The sequence below is a fragment of the Fundulus heteroclitus genome, unplaced genomic scaffold (genome assembly GCF_011125445.2).
Source record: "Fundulus heteroclitus isolate FHET01 unplaced genomic scaffold, MU-UCD_Fhet_4.1 scaffold_555, whole genome shotgun sequence".
Classification (NCBI taxonomy): Eukaryota; Metazoa; Chordata; class Actinopteri; order Cyprinodontiformes; family Fundulidae; genus Fundulus; species Fundulus heteroclitus.
Window position 1 is genome coordinate 15,360 of NW_023396984.1, and position 13,122 is coordinate 28,481.

Consider the following 13,122-nt stretch of genomic DNA (forward strand, 5'->3'; position numbering starts at 1 on the left):
TTTTTTGTACCACCCGCCATTTTGAGTTACCTTGGCAACGTTATAAACAATGATTTTCTCCCTATTTGAGGCTCATCCCAGTACAGGATTTGGACCAAACTAACAGAGTACACTCACCCAGTGATACCATACACAACCATGTTAGCGGCTAACGGTTAGCATGTTGCTAACCGGAAATAGCTATAAGAAGCTTGTACAAACTCCTGCTTGACAGATTTGGTGAATTTTAGGATTTTCTCCCTTTTTAGGCACTTCTCAGTACAGGATTTCAACCAAACTAACAGAGTTACATCACCCGCTGATACTGAACACAACCATGCTAGCGGCTAACCGTTAGCATGTTGCTAACCAGAAGTAGCTGTAGGAAGGTCCTACCAACTTCTGCTTAGCCAGGGTTCTTCTGCCTTTACAGACAGAGAGGGCTGCAGCTGTCAGTGAGTCTCCATGACCACACTGCTAGCAAGAGGCTCCTAGGAGGTCCATTGACTTACCATGGCACCTTTCAACGGCCTCTGCGAGGGCTGTGAAGACCGTAGGAACCTGAAATTCGCAGTGTTACTTCCTGTTAGTATTTTTGACGGTACGGTACGCACCAAGTGGCAGGCGCCTTGCTAAATTTCTTCAGAAATTTTTCTAGTTATTCTTTATTTTTCTTCCTTCACGATTAATAGGGCCCGAACCTTAGCGTGCACCCCCACAATATAGGCATCAAAACCTGTGGCTCGATCTCGAGATGTGTGCTACTACTTTGATTGGGATTTTGAGTTACCATGGCAACAAAATTAGCGAGAAGCCAACCCCCAAAAAACCCATGATAATCAATGGAGTCGGGTAGAAAGAAAGCCTCAAAAAAGCCTCAAAATGACCATTTTCAAAGCTGTACTGTGTCGCCATGCTTTCACCTATGAACACCGTTTAACTTCCAGTTTGTAGATATATCTGTGACCTACTCAGAAGTGAAAACGGGATGTGGATATCTTTTATCGTCTTTTCACAGTTACTCCTCAAAGCTCATGTCCGAAAATCAGCGAAATCATCGTTTACAATGAAAGTCAATGACGGAATTCTCCAACCGCTAGAGTGGGCCACTCTAGCTTTTTAAAGATTTCAAAACTCCGAACAACTTGACCTTACTCGCTCAATTTTCACTCTATGTAGACAAATTATATATCAAAACGTAGGTATTTTTGTCAGGCTTCGGGAAATGTAACCCTCATTGGTGTGGCATTTATAGATTTTTCGCAAATCACCTCAGACCGACACAAACCCGAAACCTCCCCCATTCATTTCCTATGGAGCGGTTTTGAAAAATGACGTCTAAAAATCCAAAACATCACATGTTTTCGCATCGTCGCTACTCCTAAACCGTTTTATGTACAGACATGAGACTTTCACAGATGAATGTCCCAACCCTTCTGGCACTCATAAAAAAGGAATTTTGTGGATAACTGTTACGGTTTTTCCGCAGGAACAATTTGTTCGGGAGTAGCGAATGTGCAAAATCCTGAAATCGCTTTGGAGCTGCATTTTCCCATATCATCCACTTTTTTACATCGTCGCTGTGCCTACACCGATTTTTGTAAAAATATGAAAATGAGCTACATGGTCATCAAAAGCCTGCTGATACTCATAGTGAAAGAATTATTTTGATATCTCTTATACTTTTTGAGTTACAGCGATTTGTTCGGAAGCGTTTTAAGAGGATTTCTGAAAATCCATAAAAATCCCATTTAGATCATAATTTTTTTACGCCTTTATTAAACTTTTTCCAGCAAAAACCGATAGCAAGTCTTCTTCCCCTATCCTTTACGAAATAAACACAGAAAAAATTACGTCTCTACCATTTACGGTTCCGGAGAAATCGTGCGTTGTTCGAGGCAAAGTTCTCCGTTATAATCCAATAGGCAGACTTGGACACCAAGTGTCTGCACTTTTTTAGACTGGCCCGCTGCAGCTGTGTCAGTGAGTTTCCATGACGACGGAACTCTGAGGGCCAGTGGGAGACGTTCCATTGAGATAGAATGGCAACTTTCGACGCCAGCTGCAGCGGCTGTGATTAATGTAGAAATCTGAAATTCGCACAGTCACTTCCTCTTAACATTTTAAAATTTTCATGTGACTTTCAGCCATGTGTCAGTTTATTGTCCCATTTTGGATTTTACATGCTTTCCTATTGGGTCTTTGCTTCCAACAGGACCTGGCATGATGCCTAGACACGACCCACTTGGCGAATACAGCACCACCCACATGTGGGAAATGGCACTACACACCATTTTGGTCAAATGTTGAGTTCTGGGCCCAGATGTGGTGAGGCTGAGTTGCTAAAGGAGGCCAATGTGACCAATGAACTTTGGTCACGTTTGGTGACATTAAGTATTGGCACCCCTATTTGAGGCACTTCCCAGTACAGGATTTGGACCAAACTGACAGAGTACAATCACCCGGTGATACTGAACACAACCATGTTAGCGGCTAACTGTTAGCATGTTGCTAACCGGAAGTAGCTCTAGAAAGGTCTCACCATCTTCTGCTTCACAGAGTCTGTTCTTACTTTAGAGAGAAAGCTCCACAAGAAATTTGGGCTACGTCGCATAAAGCATCTCCAAGCTATCAGGTGTCAAACATCCAATGCTTTTCAATGGGGGACCAAACCCCTTATGGTCCCAATACTGCATGCCCATATATGGCGCTACAGTATAGCTCAGATGGAAAGTGCAGGCTTTGCATGCAAGAAATCGTGGGATCGAAACCCGGTGTGGCAGACTAAGATTTTTGTATTATAATCCCCACAGTGTGTATATTAAAACATATGTGCTGATCCCATGAAGTATTTTTTTGTACCACCCGCCATTTTCAGTTACCATGGCAACGTTATAAACGACGTTTTTTCTCCCTATTTAAGGCTCATCCCAGTACAGGATTTGGACCAAACTAACAGAGTACACTAACCCAGTGATACCAAACACAACCATGTTAGCGGCTAACGGTTAGCATGTTGCTAACCGGAAGTAGCTCTAGGAAGCCTGTACAAACTTCTGCTTGACAGATTTGGTGAATTTTAGGATTGTCTCCCATTTTAGGCACTTCTCAGTACAGGATTTCAACCAAACTAACAGAGTAACATCACCCGGTGATACTGAACACAGCCATGCTAGCGGCTAACCGTTAGCATGTTGCTAACGGAAATAGCTTTAGGAAGGTCCTATCAATTTCTCCTTAGCCAGGGTTCTTCTGCCTTTACAGACAGAGAGAGGGCTGCAGCTGTCAGTGAGTCTCCATGACAACGCTGCTAGCAAGAGGCTCCTAGGAGGTCCATTGACTTAACATGGCACCTTTCGACGGCCGCTGCGGGGGCTGTGAAGACCGTAGGAAGCTGAAATTTGCAGTGTTACTTCCTGTTGCTATTTCTGACGGTACGGTACGCACCAAGTGGCAGGCGCCTTGCTAAATTTCTTCAGAAATTTTTCTAGTTATTTCTTTTTATTCTTCCGTCACCGTTAATACAGCCCGAACCGTAGGCTGTACCCCCACAAACTATATATCAAAACGTGCGTCTCGACGCCGCGAAGTGTGCTATTTGTACTTGACGCCATTTAAAGTTACCGTGGTGACAAAATTAACCAAACACCACTTCGCAAAACCACTTCCTAGACACAGTTGACCTCTCAAAAATGCAGAGCTCAGCATGGCACTTTTTTTTGGTACAGGGGTTTAGGTGTTGGGCTGGTGCATCAAAGGTCGCAGGTTTGCAACCCGCTGGGGGTACCCAATATATATATATATTTTTTTACAAGTAACAAATAAATAATTTGAACAACTGATATAAATGAATGAATGATGAAAAAATTGCAACAGCAAGAACTACTGCTCATTAGCAGGCGCAAAATGGACTTTTCAGCTCTGCACCGTCTCACATCAAAAAACAACAGTTTTCCCGAAGTTTTTTTTAATCTATTTATCACCTGACTTTTTCTTCCAAAACTGCACCGCGTTGCTGCGCAATAGCACACATGAATTTCTGGACCTTCGGAGCTATAACAGTGATACATTTATCGCCGATATTCCCGTCATCCTATAGATCTCCAGAACACTGGTCCTGCCGACTTCTCCTGGCCGGGCGGAAGTGCAACTCAGCCGGCGACCTGAACATAAACAAAGCCTGTGAACCGCGGAGGGGGGTGCGTGCTAGGCTAAAGTTAACACCACACTGGCTATCTTTTCTTTCAAAACTGCACGGCGTTGCTGCGCTATAGCACACATGAGTTTCTGGACCTTCGGAGCTATAACAGTGATACATTTAACAGGTGTTACGGTAGCTGGTTGCGCTGCTGATAATATAAAGATGAGGAACAGAGCGCACCACTAGACGGGCGGTAATATTCCTTTTGGATGTGGTCAGCACCCATTAAAACACGAAGAAGATGAAGGGTGCACCACTTTTAAAACAGAAGAAGAAGAAGTGGAAGTTCGTTTTCATAAACGGTGATGCGGAGCTGTTATGGTAAGTGTGTTAAGCCGGGCATACACTGTATGAGTTTTTCAGTCGTGGTACTTATATACATCTCAAACTGTGCGACGGAACCGCGGATTTAAAAGTTCACCGCTCATGATCTGTGTACGGCGCAACGCTCGGACGCGACCGGAGTGCTCATACTGTAGAAGAAGAAGAAGAAGATGAAGAAGAAGAAGAAGACGGAAGTGTCGATGGCTACTGTAAACATTACCAGAGAGAAACGCGCTGCTTTGTCAATATGTGCAATTTTGTGTGCAGAAAGCCCTAAAAAGAAAAGGCGACGACGTATTTGGAGAAAGACATGGCTGAGGAAACATGACTACTATGGTCTGTCAGTTTTACAGAAAGAACTTGAGGTAAGCTGGCGGCTGTGCACATTTAACACCCCAGCCTTTTGCTCTTTGTTTATCAACGAGATATGTCGATTTTAAAAACAGAACAATGTATTAGGAGTTTAAAAAAATCAATTTCATTTTATTAGAATGTGATGTTTAAAAATATTTAGACCTCACAAAGCTGGAGGTTAAAAGTTTTATTGATTTAAAACACTCTCCCGATGCAGGGGATAGAAATTCTCGCGTGGATAAGTCGTTTGGCTGTGCTATCCTAGCGCAGCAGGTCTTGGTGATATCACAGTAAAATGAGCAAAAGTCTGGACTATTTCTGCCCTGTGATGGACTGCCGACCTGTCCAGGGTCTACCCCGCCTCTCGCCCATTGACACCGGTCCGAACCCAGCAGGGATAAACGTGTTAGAAAATGGATGATGGATGGTCTGGGATATTTCTTTTTCCTTGCCATCAAGATCTTTGCCAACTGGCACCAGAAAATGCTATTATTGGGCTTTCTTCGTCTGGAAACAAATGTTTACAACACCTTACACATTGAATGCACTCAGCTGACAATACAGCGATCTGATTGGCTGAGCAGCAAAAATCGAATCACAACAGTTTAGATTTTTTATCAGCAATAATTTATTAATGTGCAAGTGAAAACTTGGGAACATTGATGTTTTAAGATCACTGCTATGTGTAGCAACTTATCTAAGTGCAAGAAAGTTGCCGTCTGACAGTTCATACGAAAGTTCTTAAGGAGACGTCCCACAGATTCTGGCCCACGGACTCGTTTTGAGGAAACTACGGTTGTAGCTCAGTGTCTGCCTTGCGGTGGTTGCGGAGAGGTGTCTGTTTTGTAGAATAAATCATCCGCCGATGAGTTATTGATCTGGAAAGCCGAATCTGAAACCACCGAAAAACATTTCAGATCCCAAATGTACAGCGTTCTAATTCTTCCAATCTATTAGCAGCTTCCCGTAATTGGTCGGCCACTGAACGTCTGCCTGCTGAGTTTGACATTATTAAACAATGCTTCATGTCGGGGAAAAGCCATGTAGATTTGACCGACCCAGTAAAATGCTAACCAACCAATGGGAAGAAGTTGAGCCCTTAAGACACAGTCCCCCTCATTTGCATAATGAGGCAGAAATGCATACAGAAATGTAAAAAGGACAGGCAGAAATGTAAAAAGGAGAGACGGAAATGTAAAAAGGACAGACAGAAATGTAAAAACGAGAAACAGAAATGTAAAAACGAGAAACAGAAATGTAAAAACGAGAGACAGAAATGTAAAAACAAGAAACAGAAATGTAAAAAGGACAGACAGAAATGTAAAAACGAGAAACAGAAATGTAAAAACGAGAAACAGAAATGTAAAAAGGACAAACAGAAATGTAAAAAGGACAGGCAGAAAAAAATAGCATCGGAGAAATAAATAGGGCAAAAAAATACAAAGAAAGAACAAAACAGACAAAAATATTATAACATGCACATAAATAAATACTTAAAAAAAATAAGTAATTAATAAATAAAGTGGCTAATTAAAGGAAATATATACATTTTGTCTCACTGTATAATTCATTTTCTATCTACATTTATTTGTGCATTGTATTTTTGGTGGCGCATAATTGTATGCATATTTATTTATTGAGCATTTATTTATTTCTGTATTTATTTTTTAAATATGGAAGACTTGGTCCTCCATACTCCAGGGCTCAACAAGAGTTCATCTAAAGATGTTTTAGAACTGATTGTTGACCTTTAGTTTATATTTCAGAAAGTTAGTTATAAGTAGAGTTATGTGGTTTTATGTTTTTTGGATACAATCCGGGTTAGCACCCGAACATCCCTTTCAGACAGCTTCCTCGTGCGTCCACAGTTAATCCTGTTGGATGTGGTTCGTCCACATTACCCTGGACACCGTGGCTCTTGATACATCACAAACACTTGCTGTCTTGGTCACAGATGCAAGGCAAGGCAAGGGAAATTTATTTATATACCACAATTCAGTACAGAGACAATACAAAGTGCTTTACATGATTAAAATATAGCAAAATAAACGCAAGTAGGAATAAAATGTAGATAGAAAATAGAATAAAAGCAAGTAGAGATAGAATGTAGAAACAAAGAAGAACATTAAAAACAGTAAAACAGTTTAACGAGAACAGTCAAAGGCAATTTTAAACAAATGTGTTTTTAATCTTGAATTAAAAGAACTCAGGCTTTCCGCACTTTTACAGTTTTTTGGAAGTTTGTTCCAGATAAGCGGAGCATAGGAACTAAATGCTGCTTCTCCGTGTTTAGTTCTGGTTATAGGTATGCAGAGTAGGCTGGAGCCAGAAGACCTTAGTGGTCTGGAAAGTTGATACACTGATAACAAATCTGTAATGTATTTAGGTGCTAAGCCATTTAGGGATTTATAGACTAACAGAAGTATTTTAAAGTCTATTCTCAGATATACAGGGAGCCAGTAAAGGGACTTTAGAACTGGGGTTATGTGCTCTACTTTCTTAGTCTTAGTGAGGACGCGTGCAGCAGCGTTCTGGATCAGCTGCAGCTGTCTGGTCCACTTTTTAGGCAGACGTGTGAAAACACTGTTGCAGTAATCAATTCTACTAAAAATAAACGCATGGATTAGTTTTTCCAGATCCTTTTGAGACATTAGTCCTTTAATCCTGAAAATGTTCCTCAGGTGATAGAAAGCCGACCCTGTCACTGTCTGTAAATGCTTTTGGAGGTTCAGGTTTGAGTCCATCACTACACCCAGATTTCGGGCCTGATCAGAGGTTCCTAGCTGAAGCGACTGAAGCTGTGTGCTAACTTTTGATCTCTCCTCTATTGGTCCAAATATTATTACTTCAGTTTTGTTTTTATTGAATTGAAGAAAGTTTTGACACATCCAGCAAGATGTGCACCAACAATTTGTCCTCCTTTGAACTCACCCATGTCACCCATAATGTTGTGTGCATTGCAATATTTTAATAAGAGCAAAACTGTGCTCTTACCCTGCTAATTGGACCTTCACACTCTGCTCTTATTGGTTCAATGTGCAATTAATGATGATTGGCCACCAGGCTGGTCCAATTTAGCCATGAAACCTCCCACACTAAAATGAGAGGTGTTTCAGTTTCATTGTCCAACCCCTGTATATAGTGTATTTCACTAACTGAATTGAGTTACTGAAATAATTGTCTATACTTTTATTTATTAAGATTTAATTCTAGTGTTTATGTAAGGCAGAGGTTACAAATGTAAACGTTACAACCTTTTGTTTGGACCGTTTTTGCCTTTTCATCTTTCTATTAGAAACGGCTCTAAGAGAAGAGGTGGAAACAACGCCCCCAAAATGACGCTTGTGGCCAAAAAGTGTATTACGTCAGTAGTGGTTTAGGACTACCATAGCAAATGAATGGCAAACGTTGACTGTCGGCTGTCGCCAATTAGCTCATTAGCTGCGTCTCAGATCGAAATACGCAGTTTGCATCTCTGCAGACACAAAGTTTTCCTGATCGGCAGGTTTTGATGAAGACAAATCCTTTTCATTTAAAAGATTTGATTTAAAATCCCCAAGCGATGAGAGCCTACGACCAAGGAACTAAGAAAGCTTAGCCTTTGACGGTTACGCGCACCACCAGGCGGGCGCCTTCTTCAACTTCTTCAGAAGTTGAACGATTCTAGTTTATCTTCTTGTTCTTCCTAAACTCTCCTACTTTCCCATTGTAGTGTCCACATAATTTGAAATTGTCCCCCCAGGAATCAAAATAAAGCTATTTACATGCATAAATCAAGCGGAGCACTATGGTGAAAGCTGATTGCTCCACTTGGGAAAGTACAATCTATCGAGCTCTATTTGGCATTAAGACATCAATTCTTATTGGCACATTGCTAGACAGGACACTGGGGGGAAAAAAGACAAGAAGTTTTTGCATTTTTATTTTCTAGAAAATAAGTTTTTGCATTTTTATTTGCAAGACAAGAAATGTTTGGATTTTTATGTGCAGTCTATGTATTTGCAATATTATTTCAAAGAAAATATGTTTTTGCATTTTTATAAGCATGAAAATAAGTTTTTGCATGTTTATTTTCAGTACAAGAAGTTTTTACAGTTAGGTGGCTGTCCCTTTTTTGGGGAGGGAATGTTTTTTATTGTGTCTATGTATATAAAACAATAATGTTCAATTCAATTTTATTTATATAGCGCCAAATCATGAAACATGTCATCTCAAGGCACTTTACAAAGTCAAGTTCAATCATATTATACAGATTGGGTCAGATTAAACAGATTGGTCAAAAATTTCCTATATAAGGAAACCAGTTGATTGCGTCAAAGTCCCGACAAACAGCATTCTCTCCAGGGGACTTCCCCTGGAGAGAATGCTGTTTGTCGTAGAGCCACAGGGAGAGTCGTCTGCATTGTACATGGCTTTGCTGCAATCCCTCATACTGAGCAAGCATGAAGCGACAGTGGGAAGAAAAACTCCCCATTAACGGGAAGGAAAACCTCCGGCAGAACCGGGCTCAGTATGAACGTCGTCTGCCTCGACCGACTGGGGGTTACAGAAGACAGAGCAGAGACACAACAAGAGAGACAAAAAAGCACAGAAGCACACATTGATCCAGTTATCTGTTCTACATTAGATGATAATAGCGGGTGAGCCGTCTTCTCTGGATGATGTCACAGTGATAGAATTATTATTACTATGTCTACATATTTTATGTTATTTACTATTTTCATTTCATTTATCATATATATATTTACTCTTTACTACTAAGAAGTTTTAAGGTTTTAGATCTCTCTCTTATATTTGCAGAAGGCCTGCAGAAAGCAGAGAAATATGTTGTGACTATGATAAGTGTTTTTATGAACTCTATTCAGCCATCTGGAGTGCTGCACTGTGTGAACTGCTTGGTTTTATCTGGAAGGTCACAGTTATTTTGCTTATCCCTACCCCTTAGATTCAAAATGGAACCAGGGATTCCCTTTCCTAATAAATAGAGAGGGGGCGACGGATTTGCTTGAGATCGAATTTGGACATCTGTATTAAGCATCTCCGTTCGATCTCCTTGCAAGATTATTTGAAAACCCATCTCATTGTTGTCTCTCCTTCTTGTGTTGTTAATGAATGTTTTAGGTGTTTGAACCTGACATTTAATTGGTCCTTCGAGCCGGATTGGCAGAAATCTGCTTACTCCAAGATGTTCATTAAATTAAATTTCAATTTAAAAGTTCAGGTTACTCTGCTTATATAGTGAAAACCAATTAATTTCTTTATTTATTCAACTGTTGATATAATATCCACTTAATTTATTAGGTTGCTCTATGATTCCATCAAGTTGCTTCTTTAAAAGTTTTCACCTTTACATAATGTTAATGTGTTTCGTAATGTGTGTTTTGTTTTAATTGTGTACAAGAAAATCTGAAGTGAAATGCATGAAGTCGTGTCTGCAGAACTCATCTGTGTTTGTTGTCAAAGGTTGTCCGATGCCTCAGTCATAGTCCTTCATTGTCCATTTTCAGTCCAATGTCTGAGTTAAGCCAAACATTCTCCTTCCCTTCAAGAGTCCATCCTCCAGTTCTTGCAACTGAAAAACAGAATGAATTCTGCCAGCATTTTTTGCCAAAGAAACGCTCCATAGGTTGAAAAGAAATTACAGCAAAGCAGTCACAAACATTTTAACTACAGTGTTCCCTCTAACATTTAAAGTAATTTAAAAAATAAATCAAACTTTGCCTGTGACAAAATAAAACTCAAAATTGGATCAGGCTGAAGTCAATGACATCACCTTTTCTCTTTTGTCCCATGGATCAGCCCCCATGGCACTGCAGCACCGTTTTGGTATTCACTCGCATCTGAGAATGTCTAAAAAGAGACTAAATCTCTCTGTTAGCACATTCCTATCATATTGACCAGGTTTCTTTGCAAAGAAAAAGAAGCAGAAAGACAGAACTGTTAATAGCATAAAGCAACAAACATTTTTAAGACACCACCTTTCTTTTGAAACGCTGTTCAAAACATCTCTAAAAGAAAAAAAAAATCAAAACAAAATAAAAAACCAAAAAAACAAAATTGTCTCCCAAGGAGCACAATTATGTATTTTCCAATATGACATAGCAGGGCCGGATTATCCATAAGGGCCAGTGGGCCAGTGCCCAGGGGCACCAAGCATGGGGTGGGGGTGGGGGTGTGGGGGCACCACATGACACATGCTTTAAAAATATATTTTTCATAAATTGTTATTGTCATGATTTTAGGTTCTGTCTTAGTTTTGATTCATGGAATAGTTTGAGTTTTGTTGTGGTTTGATTTTGTTCTTTGTGTTATACTATCTGTTAGGGTTCTGTAAGCTTTTAGCTCAGTTCTGTTCACCTGCCAGCTCACTCCCCTGTCAGCAGTCACCAACCTATCAGTTCAGTTCACTGTCAGTCACTTCCCTGCCTTTGATTAGTTCCAGCTGTTTCCCGGTAATTAGTTTTCACTCCATTTCACCTGTGCACTTCACTATATAGTTCTGCCTCGGTCTTTAGTTCTCCGCCAGATCATTAACGAGCCACGGTGAGTTTAGTTCCAGCATTCTTTATTCTGATTGACCTGTTGATGATAACCCGAGAGCCTTTTTGATTCTGAGCCAGCCTGTTCCCTGATCTGTTTTTCCTGCCCTGTCTGACTGATTTACCGGTTTATCGACTAGTTTCTGTCCCATGGTTATCCGAGCTTGCTTTGCCCTGTCTGTACCTCTGCCTATTTTGGACTGCTTTTTGTGTACCGGATTTTGGACTGCCCTTTTGACTATTGAGCCCGCCTGTCCCTGTTTTCATTATTAAAATCCTGTTTTTTGCCTTAACCTCACTTGTTTGGCTTGAATACTGGGTTTGCCTGATTCACGATCATAACAGAATGATCTGGCCAAACTAAAACCTATCGCCCAACAAGTTTTTAGAGGTTTTTTTTTTTTCCCCTCCACACGCTATGGCTTGGGAGGGTTCCAGATTGGCGTTCTGTCCCCCTGGTATCGGTCCCAGACGCCATCTCTCCAGCAGCCGCAGCAGCAGTAACTCGCTGCCTGCTCCGAGCTTACGATTGGGAGGGCTTTTTGTCACTAATTCAGGTTCTGCTCAGAATAGAGGGGATCACTCACCCAGCGACACCGCTGTCGGCTCTGCCCATGGGTTTTATCCAGACCCAACTTTGTTTATGGAGGTCGAAGCGGAGGTGGTGCGGGATCTTCGCCCGGATCTTTTTCTCTCTCTCCCTCCAGAGGAGGAGATGCAGGGAACGCTGTGGGCTCCGCCGATCCCGGCTCTACCGACAGGATCAAACCTCCAGCAACTCCTGCCATCCCGCCGTCGGAGGAGGGGACGGAAACCTGTGGGTCGCTCCTTCACCCGTTCTGTTCGGCCGACAGGCGAGTCAGTACCGCGCCCGTCCGTTGCCACTTCCTGCCCAGTGGATCGGAGTCCGGTGCTCCCCAGAGCTGAGCAGCCCACAGCGCCTCCTGGTGGCGCCCGTGATGCTGAGGATCTGGCTCTGGAGGACCAGTTAAGAGCTTTTGCCCCTATTATTAAAGACCTTAGGGAGGCTCTTTTCTGCCAGTATTCAGAGGAGCTGGAGGCAAAATTAAAGGAGGTCGAGGGGCACTATAGAGCGGCTCTCCAGGGTTTCTATAGTGGACTCAATCCTGTCCCCAAGGGTCCAGCCGACGCCCCGGCACCTGCACCTGTCCCAGAGGACCCGCCTCCTACCTCAGCTCCAGTGCCGGCCTCCGGCAGCTATAAGGCAGCACTGTCTGCGCAGCCGGCCCAAGACGCTGCAACCCCGGAGGGTCCGCAGCCGGCCCAAGACGCTGCAACCCCGGAGGGTCCGCAGCCGGCCCAAGACGTTGCAACCCCGGAGGCTCCGCAGCCGGCCCAAGACGTTGCAACCCCGGAGGCTCCGCAGCCGGCCCAAGACGCTGCAACCCCGGAGGCTCCGCAGCCGGCCCAAGACGCTGCAACCCCGGAGGGTCCGCAGTCGGCCCGAGACGCTGCAACCCAGGAGGGTCCGCCGCCGGCCCGCGACGTGGGAACCCAGGAGGGTCCGCCGCCAGTCTGCGACGTGGGAACCCAGGAGGGTCCGCCGCCAGTCTGCGACGTGGGAACCCAGGAGGGTCCGCCGCCAGTCTGCGACGTGGGAACCCAGGAGGGTCCGCCGCCAGTCTGCGACGTGGGAACCCAGGAGGGTCCGCCGCCAGTCTGCGACGTGGGAACCCAGGAGGGTCTACCACTGGCCCACGATGA